This window comes from Dufourea novaeangliae, unplaced genomic scaffold, assembly GCF_001272555.1.
Source record: "Dufourea novaeangliae isolate 0120121106 unplaced genomic scaffold, ASM127255v1 scaffold11, whole genome shotgun sequence".
NCBI lineage: Eukaryota > Metazoa > Arthropoda > Insecta > Hymenoptera > Halictidae > Dufourea > Dufourea novaeangliae.
The window spans coordinates 860,917-872,515 of NW_015373895.1; positions in this window are offsets into that span (position 1 = coordinate 860,917).

Sequence of the window (11,599 nt, forward strand, 5' to 3'; positions counted from 1 at the left end):
AGATCATATACAAAGAGCGCGTCTAACAATTTCTATTTCTAGTTTAAAGTGGAAGTGTTTGTGAGATCTTTTTCAATTTGAACTTCAAAGATGAATATTAGAAGATTTTCTGGAGGGAAGTTTTACGTGATGTACTACTGTTATTAGTTGCTTTCCTTTTGCACGAGAATTCATTATCAAAAAATTGTGCGTTGGGATTGGTTTGGATAACCACAGTTTTACTGTAAAAATTTCACGATTTTAAATGAAATCTTAACGATTTGGTGTATCATTTGCGGATAAGTTATTAATTGCGCAATAAGCGATAAATATACTACAGATTTTATGCATTTATAATACATATAATTGTATGGATCATAATAAAAAACAAATTTCAAAATTTACATTATTGCTGGCTCAATAACGATATTCAGATAAGCAAAAAATTTTTGAGAATCACTGGTCTTTGTAAATTAGTCTAGAAACCTATAAAATTACATAAGTATCCTCAATCTAAATGATAGGTACATACTTATCATAGACACTAAGAAGATTTTTTTTAATTTATAAAAATTAAAAGCGTTTCGACTTGTTACAATTTTATTTCCGATTTAGTAAATTATTAAGAGTTCTTTTCTTTCTTACTATAGCAATATCTTATCACCTTATTATAAAAATAATGAATTATTCATTGGTGTACCTAATAATAGCGTAAATTTCTATATGTGCAATAAATTACTCATGATTTTTCTCTCGTTAGAGCATGAACTATTATTGTAACATATTATTTAACATGTACATACGTGGGGGCAAACATTTCAGTAATTTTACGAGTTTCCAATTACCTTTAGAGAAACTGCTCTATAATTTAACGCTCTGGTTGGTACGTGTGTTCTTGACAAGAAATATGCAAATTTATTGAGGCAATTGCATGTTTCTGTCGAGGGGTCTTAGGCTATAATTATTGCTGTCCTATCAATATCCTAACGAATTCGACCGACCGGAAGAATTTTAAATATCACTCACCCTATTCAAATGACTCATACGGGAAATTACACTTTTCACATTTTGACTGTTTAATAAAATTGTAGGCGTCTATGGTTCGTGTTGATAAATAGATATTCCAATAAATTAGAGACAAAAGAACTTCGGTGGAATAGCATAAACTGTAAATAAATTCGTTTTAGTGGTGGGGATAACGTCTGGTCCATAATCGTATAGAACAAACCAGTCAATATTCGAGAGGAGTCTGTAGATATTTATACAGTATAAGTTTACTATTATTTTTCATTCGATTGAAGGTAATTAATGATTCAATGTACTGGAAGCAAACATATGAAACTTAGTACATTAGATTTGTAACAAAGTGATGACTAGACTACGGATTTTTATGCAAAATTACATTTTATAAAGTAATTCTTGTGGACAAAAACAAAAGTAAGATTTTCGTTCTTCCCTTAAGTATTTTGTTGCGTTACGAATGAAACAAAAAGTTTATTGCATCTCATGAAAGTTTTGTGTTTGGTTCTTGAATTCCATTTCAAAAAATTGAAATACATTGCATTATATCGTTTTTTATTATATCTATGTATGAAGACTACATGAAATTATAAGCCTACACGTATGAAGATTAGTCTACCATTTAGTCCCTATCAATAATAATAATAGGTAAAGTTCATGCATTTATAGTATTTGCAATTAGAAAAATCATAACAAAGCAGGAACATTAATAAATTCATAACCCATTTGCGTTGTTAACAACTATTGCTGTTAAATTGTTTGTCGACACTTTCGGTGAATAATAATTCAAAATTATTATTAATATTTTACTAGCGTCTGAATAACGGAAGCCTTAAAATTGAAATAAAAGATAGAATATATTCCTGGGATTACCTTCGAAGAACAAGTAAGCATGAAAGAGGATTTTTCGATCTAGATCTCGTAAAGAAATCTATCCAAAATGAGAGTCTGATAAAATAAACAACCATTCCGAAATTAAATAAAATTCCATCGAAATATATTGTTATGAAAAATTTTTCGATGTGGAAGAAGAAATTTTTCATTTCCAATAACGTTCCGCCATAAATCTCGTTCCTCGTAGTCTTCATCAATCCCTTAACTAATTCGACTGTGTAATATTTATTTCCAATCGATGGAGGAAAAAAAAAGATCCAGAGGATAAGCTACGAGATTTATCGGGGATAGGAAAGGCTCGATCCGAAGCGAACCAAAAAAAAAAAAAAAACGGAACGGCGCTAATTAAGAAGAGCGATTACACGTAACGGTATAATTAAAGGGCAGAAAGAAGAATCGGAGCCAGTATTGCGGCGAATAAACGCTTCTGCTCGCAAAGCATTAATCGGACACGCGGGGAACACGGCTCGTTTAACGAGACGTAATAATGTACATTCCTTTCGTAGCGCCGCGGGTACGGATTGAGGCGGTTTAGTCATTATTTTAATGACGATCGGAATTCCGACGAGTGCCGGAACATAAGGTTCGATGAGTTTTATTCACGGTGCAATGAACATGTCTGTCTGTTGAAACCACAGACATAGAAATATAATAGGGTGTCCCAAAATAGCCCAGATAGCACATGACGCCCAATGACGTCTTGAAGACGACTTAAAGGCGCCTTAGACCTAAAATAGTCGTAAAATAGGCGTCTTCAAGGCGTCAGGTGTTATCTGGGCTAGATTCTGGATTTTTATGCAAATTCCCATATTTGTGTACACTAATTTGCAAAATTAGGAACTGAATAGAAATATGTTTCTTTTACTGAAGGTTTCAGCATTACGAAAACAATGTAAAAATAATGTAAAATTTTAATTAAAGTTATTGTTTTACTATGGTTCTTAATTTTTACCGTGTCTATTAATATCAATTACATTACTTTACATGTTTAACTCTTTTCCAGAGAAAAGAATCTGGACACACAATGATCGCCTTTAAAACTTGCCTCCCTTTAGAATGAAGCTGGGTCATTAGTAAGAAAGGCACAACTGCTCACATCGGTGAACACGATAAACCACTTTTTTTTTGCGTGTAAACATGTTCTGTTCGGATAATTAAACGAGTTCATTTTCAAGCTATTGTTAACGGCTTGGCGTTCATACGAACAAAGTATCGGCACAAGTTTATGACTGTACACACCGTATCATTTTCTGTTTTTCATATCTAACTGTATAAACAATTTCTCTATTCGTCCTATCGCTCATTTGCTGCAATAACGACACAACTCAAAAATCACGATTTTAGGGAAAACTAATTTAAACGGTTTGAGCGTTATAATTTTGTACGAACATCATATGAAAATGACTGTCCAAACGTGATAAGTTTGGAAATTCACTTAAAGGATTCAGCCAATAGAAAGTACAGACAACAATTTTTTTTTTTATACTAATAATTCAAGAACTTAAATGAACAATATTATCTCGTTTGATCAAGTACTGTTTTAACCCAGATAGCTCACGACATCTAATGACGCCTTGAAGACAGCTTAAAGGCGTCTCAGATCTAAAATAGCCGTAAAATGGACCTCTTTAAGGCGTCATGTTCTATCTGGGAATGGAGGCACTACAAAATTTCGAACATGATGACATAGATTCTATTAGATATAATAAACCCATATAATCGTATATTACATCACTTTTGCTACAAAATTTGACAGAAAATTTACAAACACATTTTTCATACTCCGGTAGGTAAACTGGATCGTCTAAATACATATGTCTAAGCCCGATTTTTTCTGTTTTATGTTTTTAAAATATTCGTAAAAACGGGATATTTATCAAGGTCTGTGCTACATTCTACAATCCTTCGTTAAGTTCAAAAATAAAAAGGAAACACCGAGAAAAATGAACATTCATTTGGGTCGGCAAGAATTAAAATTTCGCAGCTCATATATGTACATACTTCTTTAACTGAAGCAATCGAAAATTTGGAACCTTATAATTTTATCCAAGTAAAAGTAGATAAATAAACAAATTTTTATGAATCGTAAGGATCCTCTTGATGTTACCGTTCACTAATAATTTCCCAACCTCTTCATGAAAGTATCAATTTTACAAACACAACCAAATTTCGGGAACATAATCAAACTTTCAAACGTACGTGTGCAAAGTTAAATTTTCCAAACAAATGTCCGTTTACGCTTTCAAAACTGTTCAATACCTTAAGAACTCAAGAATAAGTTAATGATGTGAACTTTTTCGGAGAATAGAAAAAATTTGTTTTTGACTAAATTTTAATTCTAAACCACTGTCCGTAAGATTGAAAAAAAAGAAACGCCCCTTCCTTTAAAAAAAAAAAGAACACCACCCCCTTCAAATTTCCTGATCCCTCGAAAAAATGTTGGAAATGGGAGAGGGGTGGTGTAATTTTTTTTCTGCGGGAAGGGGGGGAGCAAAGTCCAATTTTTTTCTTCTGAAATAGTGCAAAACTGACTTTTTCTAAGGCAAGTGCTCCCCCTGCCCCCTAGCTACGCCCATGGGGGGGGGGCAGAGTCAAATCAAGATCCTCCGGGGTCCTTCGCGCAAAGAAGGGGTTGAATTCGGGCAGGAAGAAAAGAGCTGCTAATTGACACGAGCGATTGCACGTAACGGTATAATTAGAGAGAAGAATACGGAGCCCGGACCGGTGCACCGATGAACCAATGAACCAGCCAGAGAGCGGCGCGAGGGGAAGGAAAGGAACAGAAAGAAAGGCAGAGAGAAACAGGGGAGAGAAGCAGGCAGCCGGCTGGTTCCGTCGAGGGTAGCGATGGGCATTTAGTTCTCGCCACCTCGCGAGTTTTCAAACAATTCAGAGTGTCCAATTTGGCAAGGCAATTATGTACTACGATTACCATTGGCCGTTGACATATACCGTAAGGGCTTCGACTGTTTACTCGTGTTTAAACTACAATTTGGCTGACTCATAATTATTAGGCTCTTTTATAAAAATGTTATTGTCGATATGGCACTTTCTTCCTCTTGGGAAATTTAACTGTAAATCAATATTTCTACTTAAATTTGTAATTTTAAGTTAAATGGTACGGATAATATAGCACATGACGCCTTGAAGACGGCTTAAAGACGTCATAGACTTAAAACAGCCGCAAAGTAGGCGTCTTCGAGGCGTCATGTGCTATCTGGATTAAATCATTCTTTAACGATCAATCACCAGCCTTGAATTTCACGAGTTGACATTGAACTGTCCTACTATTTACGTAAATATTCAAATAACGTTTGAATATTGAATATTTTGATTATTCACGATGACTGATAACGAGGTTTCTATATTTCCATTATAAATCTTGTTGGTATTCAAAACGATAAAAAAATCAACAAAATATATAAATCATATATAAAATTAAATAAATTAATATTAAAAAAAATTAATAATAAAAAAAGTATAAAATTTATTCAATGTTATTGGTCCGGCAAATCCGAGCTCCGGAAAAACGACATTTCATATGAACCAACCAATATTATTAGGTCCAAATTAACAGATTTTGTGACTATTAAAGTCGAATATTTAAGTGATAATAATATTAATAAATATTGGGCACGTGAAAATTAGATTTTTTTAATATCTATATCTTTTTATAACGTATCTATTTCAATTTGGAAAATTGGAAAAATGCAATTAATTAAATTTAGAAAATGATTTCACCAGTAAATGAATATTAACCAGAAAAAAAATTTCCAACCAATGGCGTGAAAATTGTTTGAATATAAAACAAATAATTGAAAAAAGATCAATACTTAATCATTTGCTTATTTTAATAACTTAATTTACTCATTTTTATATATTATTATAATTTGTAACATTGATACTATCAGCGTTGACTGTATATTTCATTAAATTGTATAATATATTAGTACGTATAATATGTAACATAACACAATATAGTACACATAATACGAAATGCATATAATACATACAAAACATTTTAAAATTGATTGTTAAAGAAAAATATTATCCTATGCGATTAGTATCCATTTCAAAATATTTGTACATCAGTTTATTTCTGTAAGTAATTTCGTTATTTGCTTCGGTATATGATTTATTATTCTAATAAAATAATTCTAACGATGGACCAGCAAAAATTGCAAAAGAAAAATAAACAAACTAAAATTTCCGATTCCCTTTAAAAATTAAACTAACACATCTCTTGCGGCGTCCAGACGTGACGATTCCGAAAATAAAAAATCTTTGGCTGAAATTGAGGTGTGATAAATACCCACGGATATCGTTTTTTAGATTTACGATAAATACGAAAATTCCATCATATTCTCAATATGTTCAAAATTGTATTTTGAAAAGTATTTAATATTAATATTTTACCTACTTAGTATTTTAAAGTTGGTATTTCATAATTACCCAAGCATGCACAAATTTTTTCTTTATGATAATGCAACACTATTATTCCGATAAAAATTCTTTTTATTTTCTGCATGTTAGATTCTTAATCTTATCTTTATTTATTTTTAAAAGAACATATTTATGCAATTTCATTTAACAGCCAAACTTCTTTCGACTAATTCATGAGACTGTTACGTTGTACTGACTCCGTTATTATAAATATAAAAAAAACATCTATTCGTACCTGAAACTAGCCTCAACACATTAGTTTTTCAAAATTCGACTTACACCACTATCAAAAAGAAACATTTATGCAATTGCATTCAACAGCCAAATTTCATTTAACTAATTCACGAAACTGTTGTATAATACTGACTCCATTATTATAAATATAAAAAAAGGACATCCACACGTACCTGACACTAGATGGACATATATCTTTTTGAAAACTCGACACATACACCACTGTCGAAAGGAGAACAAACTGAATTATTCCAAGTATTATTTTTCATTTCCCACTTCAAACGATTCCGTAGTCCAAGGTTGCTGCCACGAGAGGGTGAATCAACAACACCTCGTTTGGCAAAGTGTTAACAATGGCAACGGTTCGGGCGAGTCCGCGGCTGGCTCTGAGGTGCCTTGAGGCCATTACTAGTCGAGGGGGCTCCCTCTTCTTCGCGGAGAGCCGAGCCGAGGAGAGACAGGGCAGAGGCGGGAGAGAACGAAACGTACCCGCCACGGTCTCGTGGATTCTGCCTGCACTCTGCGACCATTCCGCAGTAACACGTCGTCCAAGTCGGTTTCGTAGCGTGCCACGGTCCCTGGCCACTTGCCACGAGGCATCACAAACCACCCAACCAGCTCTCAGGATGATCCACGAACGGACTAGCAGCGGAGGAACCGGCTTCCACTGATTCTGATCGTCGAACGAAAATCACCATTCGAAGGGGGGGTAACCGTCGTGGCTCTATGATCCTGGAAAAAAATCACGGTTCGACAACGGGTTGAATTCACGTGCCAAATATGGTTCGGCGTCCTCGAACTCCTCACGGTGGCGATGCTGGCCCGTGGTGAACGGTGAACGCAGGACATTGACGGGAGCTTCGAAGGATCTCTCGCGGCGATTTAGCTGGTCGATACTCCGACTCTACGATAAGTGTTCTCGGTGTTGTGCGACGGTTGTGTAGACGGTGACGACTGTGTGTATACGGGATTGTTTAGAATCGTACGAGGATGACATGCCTCGAAGAAGGCCGAGAGGATTTTAACGCCGTGAGTAGACGTCCGTGGTTGTCGCGGAGAGCGGAAGTGACAGGGATCTTTCGTGTTTGAAGTGCTGGCCGGGGAATGATTGAGAATTAAAATGTGTTTGCTCATCGCACACGGGTCCAGTGATTGTTTTCGGTGACCCTTTCGCGACCGGTTACCTCGACAAACAGGTGATTTTACCATTTCGCACTGTGACTAAGTGAACATATTTCTCGTTGATTTTTGTCGGTTCGAACGGCTGCAGGTTGTTTTTAAGGGGTCGTAATGACAGTATTTCTTGTGAACGCTGGTGCACTGGAATTAGACGGGAAGATTCGTGAAAATACGTATTGTTAGGGTACGAATAGGTTCGTGAGAATACGTAATATTATGAGACAAATAGGTTCGTGAGAATATTAAGGGACAAGAAGGTTCATGAAAGTACATAACGTTGAGGGACAAAAAGGTTTATGATAATGCGTAATGTTAAGGGACGAAAAAGTCCATAAATACATAATGTTAGGGGACAAATAGGTTCATGAAGATACGTAATATTAAGTGGCTTGGATTTCTTTATAAAGTTAGAAGGATTAGTGTACTAAATGATGTGTAAATAAAATATTGAAATAGTTGCAATTGGTGGGAATCGCGAAAAAAATAGTACAGGTTGCTTTCTGCGACTTTCTTATCTGAGATTGTAATGAAAATTTAACGAATACATTGCATAGATTTATGTTAGTTATATACATGCTGAAAATGTCATCGAAATCGGTTGTTGTTATGAGATACAAATGGTTAAAAATGTAAAAATTCGCAGTTTGTTGCGACTTTTGACCTACAACTGTTGTATATCTAATGATTCTTACATCTTTCGATGCATGTTACTCGTTCCTGTATTAACCGTTTTCCATAAAAGTTGCAGCATGTATATAACTGACATAACTCTTCGAAATTTATTTATTAAATTTTCATTACAGTCTCAGACAAAAAAGTTGTAGAAAACGGCATTTACTATTTTCTTCGACAATCTGAAAAGTCGCAAATTTTTCAAAATTTTTTTAACACATCATTTAGTAAACTAATCCTTCTAACTTCACAAAGAGACTCAAGTCATTTGGTCCAATTTCTAAAGAGTTGTTCTGTTTTAAAGGGTGGACGAATACTTTTTTGACCCACCGTATTTTCTACAGAAATATGCATTTGCGTAAACATCCGCGGTCTAAAGATACGAAATGTATGTGTGAAATTTGTTTAGAAACGGGAGTGTCGTCACTAACGGACGAAAGCATCCCTCCGACTACAAAGAAGAAGATTTCTGTTTACGTATTTTGCTCAAACCGAATTTTCACGGTCAACAAAATGCGACATGAACTGCGCCACGTGAAATATGTACGGTGGTCCGGCAATAAAAGTGGAAATTCAACGGACGATTCGACGAAAGTAAGCCAACGGCGGCGGTTGTTATCGGCGCTAATTTAAAAGGAACGAGTGGCCGCGGTGCCTTTATCCCGATAAAAAGTGAAACGTTGCTGGATCTTGCCGTGGCAATAACTACCTCGACCTTAATGACTTTGGATACACCCGGTTTGGTAAGTAATCGGTTTGATCGGTTCAATCGACTATAATAATTAACCCTCGATAATTTTACCCTGGTTTTATTATTGACACGTTGGTCAACTGCTTATTAACGCATTTGCGTTTACATGCTCGCGACCCGACGCGCGGCAATTACGCGAGAAAGCCTCGTCTATTTGAAACAACATCGAGACGGTTTTACCTGTAATTATGATTGGACTGCGGATTTTTATACAGATATAGATACACCTACGCCTACGCTAATTCGTAGAAATTGAAATTGAATAAAAATTTGTTTACTCTATTAAGGGTTTTATCAGGCCCTAAGTAACATAGAGATTTCATCAAAGTTTATTAAACATTTTAATATACGGTAATTATAACAAGTTGCTCGTAATAATTCTTTGAAAATCAATTCCTTTTGCTTTGGAAGATCATTTCCTTTGTCTGTGTTAATCAACGAAGAGTATGGATTTCATTAAGATTATTAATATTTAAGAAAATAACATGTAAAGAAGTCTGTATGTTTATGCAGATTTAATATGTTAACATATCCGAGATACAGTCCAAATGGCACAGAAACATCCTATATACATCCGGGAAACGTACGTTCCGGACGTTCAGTACGTACGGAGAATATCCCGAAAAGATTCACATGTCCCCACTACGTCCTCGTTAAGATCTATAAATGTCCTAGAAGGTCCTATTTACAAAGTGGAACATCCTCAGAACGTCCTGTGTGAACACTCTCTGAACGTTTTCCGAATGTGTAAAAGTAACATTCTCTGTACTTTTTGGGAACGTTTAAAGAGTTCTTAAAAACGCAATGGTAATGTCTCAAAAGGCGTATAAGAAACCTTAACAAATGTCTCAAAATTACGGTTAGATTTCATTGTGTGCAAGGTGATAGATCTTAGGTTAGTTTGTGTTTAATAAATAAAAGATTTCCCGCCAATTCCACCCTTAGTAAAAATTAGATCAAGAATTAATGTTAATAAATGAAAGGTTAAATTTCCTATAAGGAATTATTATGAAAATATATGTCTGGGCGTTATCATCAGTCCCAGATAGCAACTGACATCTTGAAGACGGCTTAAAGGCGCCTCAGACCTAAACTAGCCGTAAAATAGACGTGTTTAAGGCCTCATGTGCTATCTGGGGACATGAAACTGACGTCCGTTGGATGTACACGTGCTATCTGGGGTTGAGACAATTTTTTCCCTAAAGGACAACATCACTCGGATAGCAAGTGACGCCTTGAAGACGTCCATTTTACGGCTTTTTTTAGGTCTGAGACGCCTTTCAGTCGTCTTTAAGACGTCATGTGCTATCTGGACACTTACACCCGAACATATCCACGACGGGACACAAATCTCTTCTTCTTTTCGATATTTCTTTGGCTCCGTTTCATCCGACCGTTCGAGTTTGCGAAAGTCACGCGAGCGCCCTTAGAAAGTAGACCGCCATGGTGATTTTTACGTAGCGCCTCGGATCGGACGCGGTGCACGCATTAAAGTTGTCAGTGTCGGTAACAGGATCTCTTTAGGAGGGAATCGATATGCACGGTGGCATTCAGCACCGTTCGACAAATGCGGCCGCGGAGATAAACTTTCATTGGCGCGCGCGGTGCAAAGAGAGAGACGCATGGTAGCATCGATCAATCCGGAAGTTACAGTGGGTCAAAAAAGTATTCGTACATCCTTTAAAAACAGAACGATTCTTTCAAAATTGGACCAAGTAACTTGAGTTTCTTTGTGAAGTTCGAAGGATTAGTTTACTAAATGATGTGTTAACAAAATTTTCAAAATTGCGTTTCTTATGACGCCTTGAAGACGGTTTAAACGCCCATGAAATGGGCGTCTTCAAGGCGTCATGTGCTATCTGGGAGGATAAAGTAGAAAGCACAGTGCATCTGACGAAAGTTTTTTCTCTATTGTGTTACACAAAGCCCTATTGGCTATAAATGCCTAGAATCCCCAGTGTATTTATTATATATTATTGTTCATCATGTAATACTAAAAAGGGCTTCAGAGGCTTTTCTATCTGGATGTAGGTTAATATGTAGTCTCTGAGAAAACAGCCAGTAACAAATTAGCTGGGGCACCCTGTATAAGCCTGCCAGGCACGCTCTCATTTCCTTGTGTGTGTGTGTGTGTGTGTGTGTCCTGTAAATGTGGCTGCTGTGTGCATGGGCGTAGCCAGGGGGACAGGGGGGCACTTGCCCCCCCCCCCTGGACGGAAAACAAATGGCATTTGCCCCACCCTACAAGAAAAAACAATTGGATTTTGCCTCCCCTCCTTTTCCAGAGTTACAAAATTTTTGCGTAATATTTAATATTGCAGTGTAATTTGAAACACGACCAACAGTCTTTATTAAAGAAACGCATACATTTTCAACGATTTATGACTTTAAAAACAAAATAAAGTGTGTCTGGCTACGTACAGCCTT